Below are 11854 nucleotides of genomic sequence, written 5' to 3'. Positions count from 1 at the left end.
GTTTTAGGGGTTGGGTCTCCAGGACTTCTTGTTAGAGTTTTTCCATGAAAACGTTGGCATAGGATGGAGCCATTGTAGTACCCATGGCAGTGCCTCAGATCTAGAGGTTATGTTGGTCTTCAAAGTTGAAGCTGCTGCACATGAGGACAAGGTGAGTTAGGTGGATCAAGAAGTTAGTGCTGGGGTTGTAGTCTTCTGCTGAGGTAGAATTCCATGAAGTGGAGGTTGAGGGCTTTGACTGATTTATACGGTATATTTTACTACACCTTTCTGCCACTTTTGGCTAATCTTGACAATGGGAATGAATGACGATACATTGAAATTGTTACAATCACAAAGAACATCCATGCTCAGGATGGGATTCAAACCTGGGACCCTTGGTGTTGTAGCACAATGTGCTTTATAACTACTACACCACGGAGGATAGCAAGATGCTGTCTGAATGAGGTATGTTGGAGCTGATAGCAAGGATGATGTTCAGGGACAATGGTGAAGAGTTTAATTTTTCTGGAGGAAGTGGTAGGCATCTCGAAGGTAGGAAGGCAAGTCGTTCACAAGAGGCTGGAGATGGAAGGCCACAATGGACGAAATTCTTTTGGTGGGGGAGTTGTAGGTGGGACTTGAGTCTTGATCTATGCAGTCTTTAACATGTTACAAACTTTTTTCTCAAGAAAATATTATGAAAGCCACTTAGTGTATGTAGTCTTCACTCTTTCATTAATGTGTAACGGAGGAGAAAATGAAAAACAACTGGAAACCAGTCTCTGGAGAGGCACCTATCGAGTTCATTAAAAGTGGGATGTAATGTCAAGACGAAAACTCCATTGAAGAAACAATTGCACAACCTCTTTATTTTTGTCATCTATTGGATGTATTTCTGCAATACCAGCAGATGTTTATAGTAAGTACATTATGTTAGTAGATAGCATATTGTTAATATTATTTTGTTTGAACATCATTAAGGACAGTTGGGACAAATATGTATAGAATGACATATGTATTGTATTGTGAATTGTTTGTATGAGGTACATAATCAATTGAAGACTCAGTGCTATTTTCCTGTTTAATGATGATTGCATTGTTCGATGTACTTGTAAGAATTACACGCACATAGTGCTGACATTCTTGCAAAATCACTTAATTTCTAAATAAAATATATTCCACCCACGTAATATATAGAAATGCAAAATAATGATGCTGCACAAAATAAAAGTAATTTAGTTGTTTTTCTGCAAGATATTGTCCTACTGTAACCAGTTAATGAAATTATGGCATTTTATAATACTTTCAGTAGGCATCACTACCATATGTTTTATGGTGACAGAGTAGGTTCACCACAAAATAAAATGTTGCACATAGCATGATTTGTAAAGCTAATGAACTCTTCATAGAAAGATTTTAAAGTCAATTCTGAAAGTACCTCTCGGTTGTAGTTGTTGCAGGCTGAGGACATTAAACCACTCCCTCAAATTTTCAAGGAAAAATTTCCACAAAAGATTAACTGATTTTAAAATGATATCAGAACTTTTGGGGGATATGGAAAGACATTTGTAGAGTTACAGGCACTAGACTGTAATCCAAGACTGTATTTTCTTATGACAATGGGACTGTAAAAATCATTTTTTTATTATATTTTTTGTATAATTTTACCACTTGGCACTAAATCTTAACTGAAATCACTTTTATGTTAGACATAATGATGCTAATTTATTTTAAAGGCAGAGTCAGAGCCTATCTGCTTAATCTAACAAGCAGCACCAACCAAAGTTGTTGAAAGTACTTTTCAGTTGTTCCCTAGAGAGTGGAGAGAAAAACATTTTGTAGCAAAAATGTTAAAGTAATGTGTAGGTGGGAATTTGTATTCATAGTTGCCAGAGGCTATAATTAGTTTTAAGGGGGAAATATTTTTTCCTAGGTAACAAAAGCAAATTGGCAGAATGTACTCAACGTGGTTCAACTAACTTATGTTATATGATGATACAGTGGGAAGGAGAGTACTGCAAAGAGCATTTTTCGCTCTAGTGCCAATTAGTTTGCATCAACAATGCTAGAGAGCATATGGCATTGAGAGTTTCAGCCCATAATCGTCTATTAATTTTCATGTATCGTTATGCTTTGGTAAGATAGATTAAACTATATTTTAACATGGAGATTATGACTGTGGTCTCTTAAGTTTAGATTTCACTGCAATTGTATACACTAGAAGCACAGCAGTAACGTATAACCATAATTTGTCTGTGGTAGTAGGCCCCAAATAAGGATCGTGGGGTGAAAGATGGAGTGAAATTGAAACTTAAGTGAGCACAGTCATCATCTCCATGTTAAAATATAGTTTAGTCTATCTTACCAATACATAACTATACATGAAAATCAACAGATGATTATGGCCTGAAACTACCAGGTCAGATTTTTACACATATATTTGTATTATTATTGTCACATTGAAATGATACTTGATTCTTTGAGCATATCGTGCTCGAGCGTGGGACATTCGATTAAGTATGTATGAGCAAAAGTGGTCCCATGCAGTAGTCTAGTGGGTATCATGAAGTCAATCTATGCATGAAAAGCATTTAGTAGAAACTGATAGAACCCAAGTAACCAGAATCGTTTTTACATTGGGAAGGTTGGCAAATTAAAGTTGGTCTTATGTTAGGCCAACAGTTGCTGCCAACACTTGTGCAGCCATGCAAAAGTGAGTAAAAATCAGTTTGTGCAAAGTGACAACATTATGCCATTGTTTCCATTATATACCTGCAGATGGTGTGAACGTCGAAAGTCACGCAGTCTCGCCAGTGTTTCCAAACATGTCTCTTTTTTACGAGAATATTTTTTAATTTTTTTTTAACTATATGCTTACCTAACCTAACCAGAAATGGTCCGTGGGGCTATTGTGAATAGTTTTAGGGGCTATCGTGAATTGTTTTTGGTGCTATCCGTCATTGGTTCTTGGGGCTATCGTGAATTTTTTGGTGGGCTATCCGTCAATGGTTTGTGATGACATAATGATCACAAAAGTAGGTATTTTTCAGTTAAGGTTGGAACACTGCATACCCACTCCAAATCGACAAAACACAAGCATGACACGCGATGATCCACAGCTGTGCGTGCCATATTGTATGTTCCGCAACAGAAGAAAGGACCCAAAAGAATTACACGTAATGTGAAAAATCGAAGTTATTTTCGTGTAAAAAGCATAATGGCACCTTGAACTATGTTCCGCAATGCACAATTGGTAAGCACGAACCATTTGAAACTGAAAATATCTGATAGAAATATGTCTCCGATATAACAGACATTTACCATAAATGTATATAACAGAAACCTACCTACACTTTAGTTTTCAGTTTGATGGCCTAATGCAAAAACCAACAGTTGACCCAATGTAGGAACCATGGTCAAAATTACTGTTCCTCAATGGTATGCTCTTACATATAGCCAACCACTTTTAGTATGGCTGGCTGAAAGTTTGACCAAACAATTTTGGTTACTTGGGAAGTTTCTTCGTCAAAGAATTTATAATAGTTTCCTGAAATAATTTTTTAGGTGCCAGCAGCTCTCTGACTGTTTACATGGAGCTACCAGATAATTACAGGCCAGGCCAAGATTTAGTCTTAGACATCAGCAAGGTGGATTGATTCAATTCAGGTTGATTTAAATCACAATGTAAATCAAGGTTTAAATCAAATAATTTTCTTGTGAATAATCACGGATTTAAATCACTTTAAATAAATAATTCGTAGAATAATGTACATAAGGATTTTGTGGAAATCAGAATCACTTTTGGTGAAAGTACCTTAATCTCATAATCATTTAATGGTGTTTATTAGGCTCCGCACTTTGGCTATTTCGCAACCACCACATTACAGGAGGCCCAGCCGCTTATCATAATAAAAATAAAAGTGTGTGTGAAAACTAAAATATCCTTACCTGAGTTAAAAGCTCAGGCTGTAAAGGGGCTCTCAGCACAAACAATGACAAAACACAAACAGTCCTATGAAGATTATACTGGCCGAAGGTCCAGACACCAAAGAATCATTAGTCTGCAACATGTAGCGCAGGATGTACTAAGTGGAAGTGAAGTTGACAATTGGGTGTACTGCATGGAAGGGTCACCCTTAAGAAAGGAATCAAAATATATGTACTGATGTGGTGAAGCTCATAACAAAGGAAACGTAATATGTAAAATGTAAATGCACTTAAATATTTCTTGAATTAAAATCCAAAAATTTTTATAGGCAAAAATAGCGAACATTTCGTGTAGAATAATGTATAAAATAAAAAATCATGTTAAATCATAAATAGTGTGATTATCATTAAACTGTAAATAAACATGGCAGCTGATATTTTGCAACTATCATTAAAGAAATTACCAAAATTCAGCCAAAAACACTATAAATAATATTTTAAGTTACAATATGCAGAATCTTTAATTTTCACTGGAAGAAAAGTTATTGAAATTATTATAGTTTCATTAAGACACCCAACAAACATTTCCATAGTAGGTTCATATATACAGTATCAGGAACAGAAGAATGTATATTTACATATATTGTATGTTATTTGCTTTAATCAAACTGTTGAAATATTTTACAGGGCAGTTTACCAGAAAGAAGCCTTTCCATAATGTAACATGTATCTATATGTATAGTGCCAAAACCCATACAATTCTTCTTCTCTTAACTGTCCCTGTCAGTATTATCTTGTCGACTTTGGACATCGTTACTGTTTTGTATTTGTTTTAATGTTTTTCTTCTAAAATTGATAGTTAGTCTCTCAAATTCATAAGAATCACAAACATAAAAACAATTAATATGAATTATTCACATTTTATCCTTTTGCTGTTTCTTTTAGGCCCTTATTCATAGTTGTCTCTCAAGAAAGGAAAGCGTCTTGAGACCTCTCTTAAGATGCCATACTGTTTCATAGACGTACCTCAAGATACTAGTCAAGAGACTGTTTGCTTCACCATTTTCGATAAGAAGAGTCTGTGCCAAGAGAGTCTTACGGACGTTTTTTCTCGTTTCATAGTTCTCTTTCAAGATCCGTCTTAAGGTTCGCTATTTCATAGACGTGTCTTGGCAGAGTGAGAGCGATATTTGGTCTCTTAAGATCCTATATTCGCCAAGAGAATGAAACAGGTCTCTTGAGATACAGAAAGTTCTCGAGAAAAAAAAATGGACGTTGCAGTTAGAAACTATGATGAAGAGGATGAAGATTTTGAAGATTTTCTCATTGCAACAGCTGTTTTATCAAGTTTCTATGCCCCGGTTTTGCATCAGGTATGTAAATTGAACTACTCTCTACGTAATGATCTTAGTTCAAGGAAACAGAAAGCTTGTTAAATGGTTGTACTGCCTATTTCCTTCTGTTTATTGATTCATAAAGAAAAGTATAGTCCTATATTATAATAATATTGCTTCTGCATGAACATTATTTGATTCTGAAGTAGTGCATCGATTTGTCACTCAGTTGTGTAGCAAAATAATGGAATAAAATAGGATTTCGGGGTCGTTAACTCAATGTACTCCCTCGAGAATTGTGTTTTGTTTTATGGACGAACACGATAGTAGGTATTGTTCGGTGAAGAAGGTTGGAAGCAATGATATTCGAAAACAAAAGAAGCGATATCATTCGCAAAGTATGTGATATCGCACTGCTACGTGTGTTCGGTAGCACTTAGAAAAATGCGTTATTTTAATAGAAAAAGTGTTTGTTTTCATGTAAAAAGCATAATGGCACCTTGAACTATGTTCTGCAATACACAATTGGTAAGTACGAACCATGCGAAACACAAAATATCTGATTTTAATGTGTCTCCGATCTATGAAACTGGTACCCAGTTTTTAACGTTAATTTTTTAACATCTTTTTTATATTCTGGAATTGTGAGTAATACGCACCAAAGCTACAAAATGCTAACTTTTCATTCTCTAGTACCAATAATTATATTCTTCTCGTTTTTCTACTTGGAATGAATCGTAAACATGACATTTAAGGAGCATTCGTTTTCCAATTTTAGTTAAATTTATAAATATCGGCACACCGGGAGATACTATGTGTACCTCCATAACATATCCTTATTTTAATTTTTTCATCCATCTATAACTGCTTCGGGGCCGTCGACACACTGTACCCCCTCGAGCACTACGTCGAATTTTCTTATAATCGACAGATTTCAATATTTTAGATAATGTAAAAGTGGTTCCACCTTTAGGAAAGTACAAATAACTGAGATATTTGATCCCAAAGAATCGCCCACGTAAGAAAACCAACTTCAGAGCATTTTTTGGTCTATGTCAAAATCTTACGCCCTCGATTTCGCAGGGGATTTATATATAAAAGAGTAGGCATTAAAATTTCAGTAACCACCAAACATCTCTAATTCCCTTATTTTCCAATTTTTCACATTGATACTTGATTCTGCATTCCTAATGATTCTTCAAGTTCGTGTTTCGTTTTTTGAATGCAAATAATCTCAATTTTCGAAATATCAAGTATTTTTATTTTGTTCACTTTCGCTTGCGTTACACGCAATATGGTGGAGAAATCTTGACTAGAGTAGCCCATGATCAGTGGTTATGTAGTGTTGCAACCTCCTTCATAGAAAAATACCTACTTTTGTGTTACTGGTTTTGTATTTTTTTCCAGGTTCGAAAACCCCACGAACCATGCATGGAAAACCCCACGAACCATGCATGGATAGCCCCACGAACCATTCATAAATAGCCCCACAAACCATTCACGGATAGCCCCACGAACCATTCATAAATAGCCCCATTAACCATTCATGGATAGCCCCACGAACCATTCATAAATAGCCCCATGAACCATTCACGGATAGCCCTACGAATCATTCATAAATAGACTCACGAACCATTCACGGATAGCCCCACGAACCATTCATGGATCGCCCCATGAACCATTCATGGATCGCCCCATGAACCATTAATAAATAGCCCTACAAACCATGCACGGCAAGGTTAGGTTAGGCAAACATAGTTACATTTGTTTTTCAAAATTTCAGGTTTGAAAACCCCACGAACCATACACGGATAGCCCCACGAACCATTCATAAATAGCCCCATGAACCATTCACGGATAGCTCCATGAACCATTCACGGATAGCCCCATGAACCATTCACGGATAACCCCACGAACCATTCACGGATAACCCCACGAACCATTCACGGATAGCCCACAAACCATTCATATATAGCCCCATGAACCATTCATAAATAGCCCCACGAACCATTCATAAATAGCCCCACGAACCATTCATGGATAGCCCCACAAACCAAACATAAATAGCCCCACGAACCATTCATAAATAGCCCCACAAACCATTCACAGATAGCCCCACGAACCATTCAAAAATAGCCCCATGAACCATTCATCGATAGCCCCATGAACCATGCACAGCAAGGTTAGGTTAGGTTCTGTTAGGTTAGGCAAACATAGTTAAATTTGCTTTTCAAAATTAGAATTTTTTTTTCGGGTTCGAAAACCCCACGGACCATTCATAAATAGCTCCATGAACCATTCACGGATAGCCACATGAACCATTCATAAATAGCCTTAGAGATAATGGGCGAAAGGCGGGGTTATAACTCCCATCAACCTCACATTGAGCATGCCACTGGTCCTGTGCACGTCATGTTGTCGCAAGTTTGTAATCACAAATGATGAACAGTAACTCACGTTTATTTACGTTCTAGAACTGTTACACTGTTACAAAACCGCGTATTTGGAAACAATGACCGGTTGTTACGTCATTAAACGCACGCACAAATTTGGTTCACGTAGTAGACGGACATCAAGGGAACAGCTTTCGTGCATCGGAGTGACATTAATGTCGAAAATTACATGATTTACCGGCAAAAAATTTTAAGCGAGGGGAAAATACACTTCCAAGACCTTCCTAAAGTATAAATAACCTCATTTGGTAAGTACTTTCTCCTGTAAAAGTGAACAAACACGTTTTGGGGAAACGAAAATTACCCCCCTCATACTATTTCTCGCACCGACACATTTAGGTACCAAAGAAATAAGGCTAAAATTAAACCTCAAAAGGTAACTTACCTTTTTAACTCAAGTGCAGGCTGAATTGCGGGCCGAAGTTAATTTGAAAGTCCAAAAGGGAAGTCAGTTGTATGTCAAAAGTCTCTGTTGTCCTTTTCCACAGAATACTACCCTTCCCTGTCCCTACCATCATAGAAATAAGAAGTTGCAAATTATACTATCCCACAAGTCATTTCTGGCCCGCACTTGCGAAGAGAAATGTGCACGATGTTCCACAAGATAACGTATTTACACACGCTTAGGATACATTGTTGAATGATATTCCTCATCGCGTCTCGTCGCTGTTTTCCATGCCTCTCAAACCACATAAACTCATCCAGATACTCCTCCAAAAATGTCGCAAATTATCCCATTGCACAAGCCAATCATAAGAAGAAAAATACAATATTTAGACGTGCGCCTGTTACATGAATCCAATATGGAATCCTTAAAAAGCCGTATAGACGCAACGTACGTAAGGAACTTCAATATATAAAAAAACTTAAGTTTCGTAGCCGTAGATGTATCAAAAATACCTTCCGCGCTATTTAGAAACACCCTTTGTTACATGAAACTTATTTATTTGACGAAAGCATTTGAAATGTTCGCAAATTTCAGGTGTAAGCTTTCGGCACCGAGCCGCTGTGAGTACCAATCCTAACCTAACTACATAAAATTATAGCTGGTTTTGTGGATAGTCGGCTGGGTGCTATATTCACTTCCTCGAACCATTCGGGCTGTTCTGCTATGGTAAAGTAACACGCTAAGGCAACAGGCGTACTTTTTTTCATAATAACACATTTGCGAGAGCTAAAATCAACTGAAAACGTTCATAAACCATGGAAGATATTTCACTTTCTGTAGGGGGTACAGAGGATCAATAGTAACACTGATTCTTCAGCCTTAGAAGTGGCATTCATCTTAATAATTTGATTTTAATCTTAACAGTTCATCATAAAAACAATTAATGCCCGGTTCGCTTAACCATTTTTAAAACGTTCTTAACGAGTTGATAGTTAACGCATCACTAAAATCTTAGCATCCTGTTAAACATTTAATGTTCGCTCAAGCGATTTTATAAGCACGTTAACTAACGACATGTTAGAGGCATTTTGCTTTGATGCCTTGCTATTCTCATACTGTGATACGAGAAATGCAATGTTTTGATAGGTTGTGGCTATTGGACAGTAGACTGTGCCTAAGCTCATTAACTAATCTGTGCCTCTTAAAACTAAAGTACAAAACAGTACAAAGTAATCAATAGGTTTTGTTGCTACGTTGTAAAGTTTTTTGTCTTTGTTTTGCGCTTGGGTCTGTTGCAATGGAAAATAAACCAAAAAGATCGCGAGCTTCGAACTGTACGTATATTCAAAGAAATTTATTTGTTGAGATTTTGCCCAAATACAAACATATAATTGAAAGTCTGAAAACTGATGGGCCATCGTTGCGAGAAAAACAGAACACGTGGGACTGCCTGACAGAGGAATTCAATTGTGATCCACGTGTGACGAGAAGAACTGTAAAACAGTTGAAATCCTTTTATGATAACATGAAACGCAAGGCAAAAAAGGACAATGCTGACGACAGGATGGAGCAGCATAAAATAGGCAGAGGAAGCTTCATACCCAAAACGGACGCAACTTCTGCTAAATTACTCGCACTAATTGCGGAGCAAGTTGGATCCAGTGCAGAACTGTGTGGACAGCGACGCTCAATATCTTGGTGAGTAAGCTTACATACATTAGGTATGTAAAAGGGTATTATGTTTAAAAAAAACAATCCTGTCATTTTTGTCGGCATTCAAGCACATTGAAATTGGGATGTTTTAGTGTGTGTATTGCTCGTTTTGCTTGTATATGATTTGCATGGGATGTAGTAAATTATGATATGAAGTATGAGACAAAAAATATTGTTGCAGTTACTCCAATCAAACTTGTGCATGTCTGTGCAACTATAATGCATTCTACTAAGTTTCCGATTTACTTGTACATTATTCCCACTAGTCTACGATTACAATCACTTGTCAACGGAAAATACATTGTCCATGGCGCAGGGCCAGATTAAGGTGGGTGCTATTGATGATGCAGCATTCGGCCCAGATGAAAACAGACGAGAATTTTCCGAAAGCTGAAGTTTTCTTTTGGGTAAAACTTTGATAGCATCCCAACACCTCTCACTTGTTTATTTCTTCATTTTTAACATTTGTATGTACCTATTCTGCATTGCGAAAGATTCTTCAAGGTGCTTTTTTGCTTTTTTCATGAAAAAAAAGTTCAGTTTTTGACATAAAGATTATTAATTATTAAACCATTCACGTTAGCCCCCAAAACCATTGACGTTTGCCCCACAAACCATTGACGTTATCCCCACAAACCATTGACGTTAGCCCCAAAAATGCACGATAGCCCCACGAACCATCACAGTGATGAGGTATGCCTACGAGGTTAGGTTAGGTTCCATTAGCACTCATTTCGTTCAATTTATCATATGCGGACAACATCGGTTTTTCTCGATGAAAGAAAATACGAACAAGAATTTCTAAATGCTACAGAAACTCATTTCGGTAAGTAGTTTCTTATGTAAAAATGAAGAAATCCGTTGGGACGCTATCGAAGTTTTACCTTCTTTTGCTATATTAACCTGAAAATAAATCTTAGAATGATATTTGGAGCCCCAATTTTGGACGCCTAGACACAGCATTACTTATTATACAGTTATTCTTATTCTTTATGCTGTGACGTCGTTGTGTTTACTGTTCGCCGAAAATTTCAAGCATCAGGCCCATTTTCGTCTTAATCCGAGCCTGTCCATGGGGAGCACACATGCTTGAGTAAGGTAATGTTTATGTTTTTTCCAACATAAATATTTTTTTTTCAAAATTTCCAAAATTCTACGATAGTTAGTCTTCCTGCTTGGAGAATTAAAAAAAAAAGACTGCGACTATTTTCACCAGGTTGTGGGAATAGCATACAAGGCTATTTTTACAGGTGCTGAGAGCAGCTTATGGAGCAATTTTCACCAGTAAAAGTAATTACCAGAATCATACCGTTAATGCCACCAATTGTGTCGCCAGGGTCCAGCCCTGGGATAGAATCTTAGCTCGTAACCATACCATAACATTGTATTTTATTACATTCATAGGCAGTATTGGGGGCCTTCCTGATGGCGTGATGGTAACGTCATCTCCTTTTAATCAAGGGGTCCCAGATTAGATACCCAGATCTACCTTTAAACTGTAGGTCCCGTTCCGATTAGCCTAACTGTGCATGAAGTGGACTTAAAATCTCATTGACAGTAGAACTTAAGTTACTCCTAAGGAGTTAATTTAAATTGAAAATTGGTGCAACTACTACTGTCACCAAGTAGTGAGAATAGCAGAAAGTGCTAAGACCAGAAATTACATGATCTGGTGTTGGGAAGTATTTACAGAAGTAATTTTAATAGTAGCCATAAACCTGACCTGCCTAACCTAACAAGGAAGTCATTTAGGAATGTAATACCTCTTCATACTTAAGTCATGTGACATTTTATCAGCACCAGTTCATATTGGAACATCTTACGGTATTTTTCCAACTTTATAGTGTGCAGAAAAATTACTTGTTGTCCATATTAAAATAAATGCACTCCGACATAAGCTTTTTACACATTAACAACTAAAGAATGCAAACATACATGTAGTAGGCCAGGTTGTAAATCATGGACATGCATGGTTTAAAATATGGTGAAAATAGCTTGAAAGCTGGCTCCACCACCTGGTGAAAATTGTCACTCTGAAACTAAAATCATAAGAGAAT

General features: G+C 36.9%; 1 protein-coding gene across 1 annotated transcript in view; it reads right to left on the bottom strand.

Annotated features, from left to right (window-relative positions):
- Window positions 1-8172, bottom strand: part of LOC145981396 (uncharacterized) — a 50356-nt gene extending 42184 nt beyond the window's left edge. Inside the window, exon 1 of the mRNA XM_083114633.1 lies at window positions 8082-8172. The gene's annotated coding sequence lies outside the window, so the exon portion shown is untranslated. The remainder of the gene's footprint in view (window positions 1-8081) is intronic.
- Between the last annotated feature and the right edge of the window lie 3682 nt (window positions 8173-11854).

This window comes from Lepisma saccharinum, chromosome 29, assembly GCF_977018435.1.
Source record: "Lepisma saccharinum chromosome 29, izLepSacc3.1, whole genome shotgun sequence".
Classification (NCBI taxonomy): domain Eukaryota; kingdom Metazoa; phylum Arthropoda; class Insecta; order Zygentoma; family Lepismatidae; genus Lepisma; species Lepisma saccharinum.
Note: the sequence above shows the minus strand (reverse complement) of the source record. Positions and strands in the feature narration are given on the sequence as shown.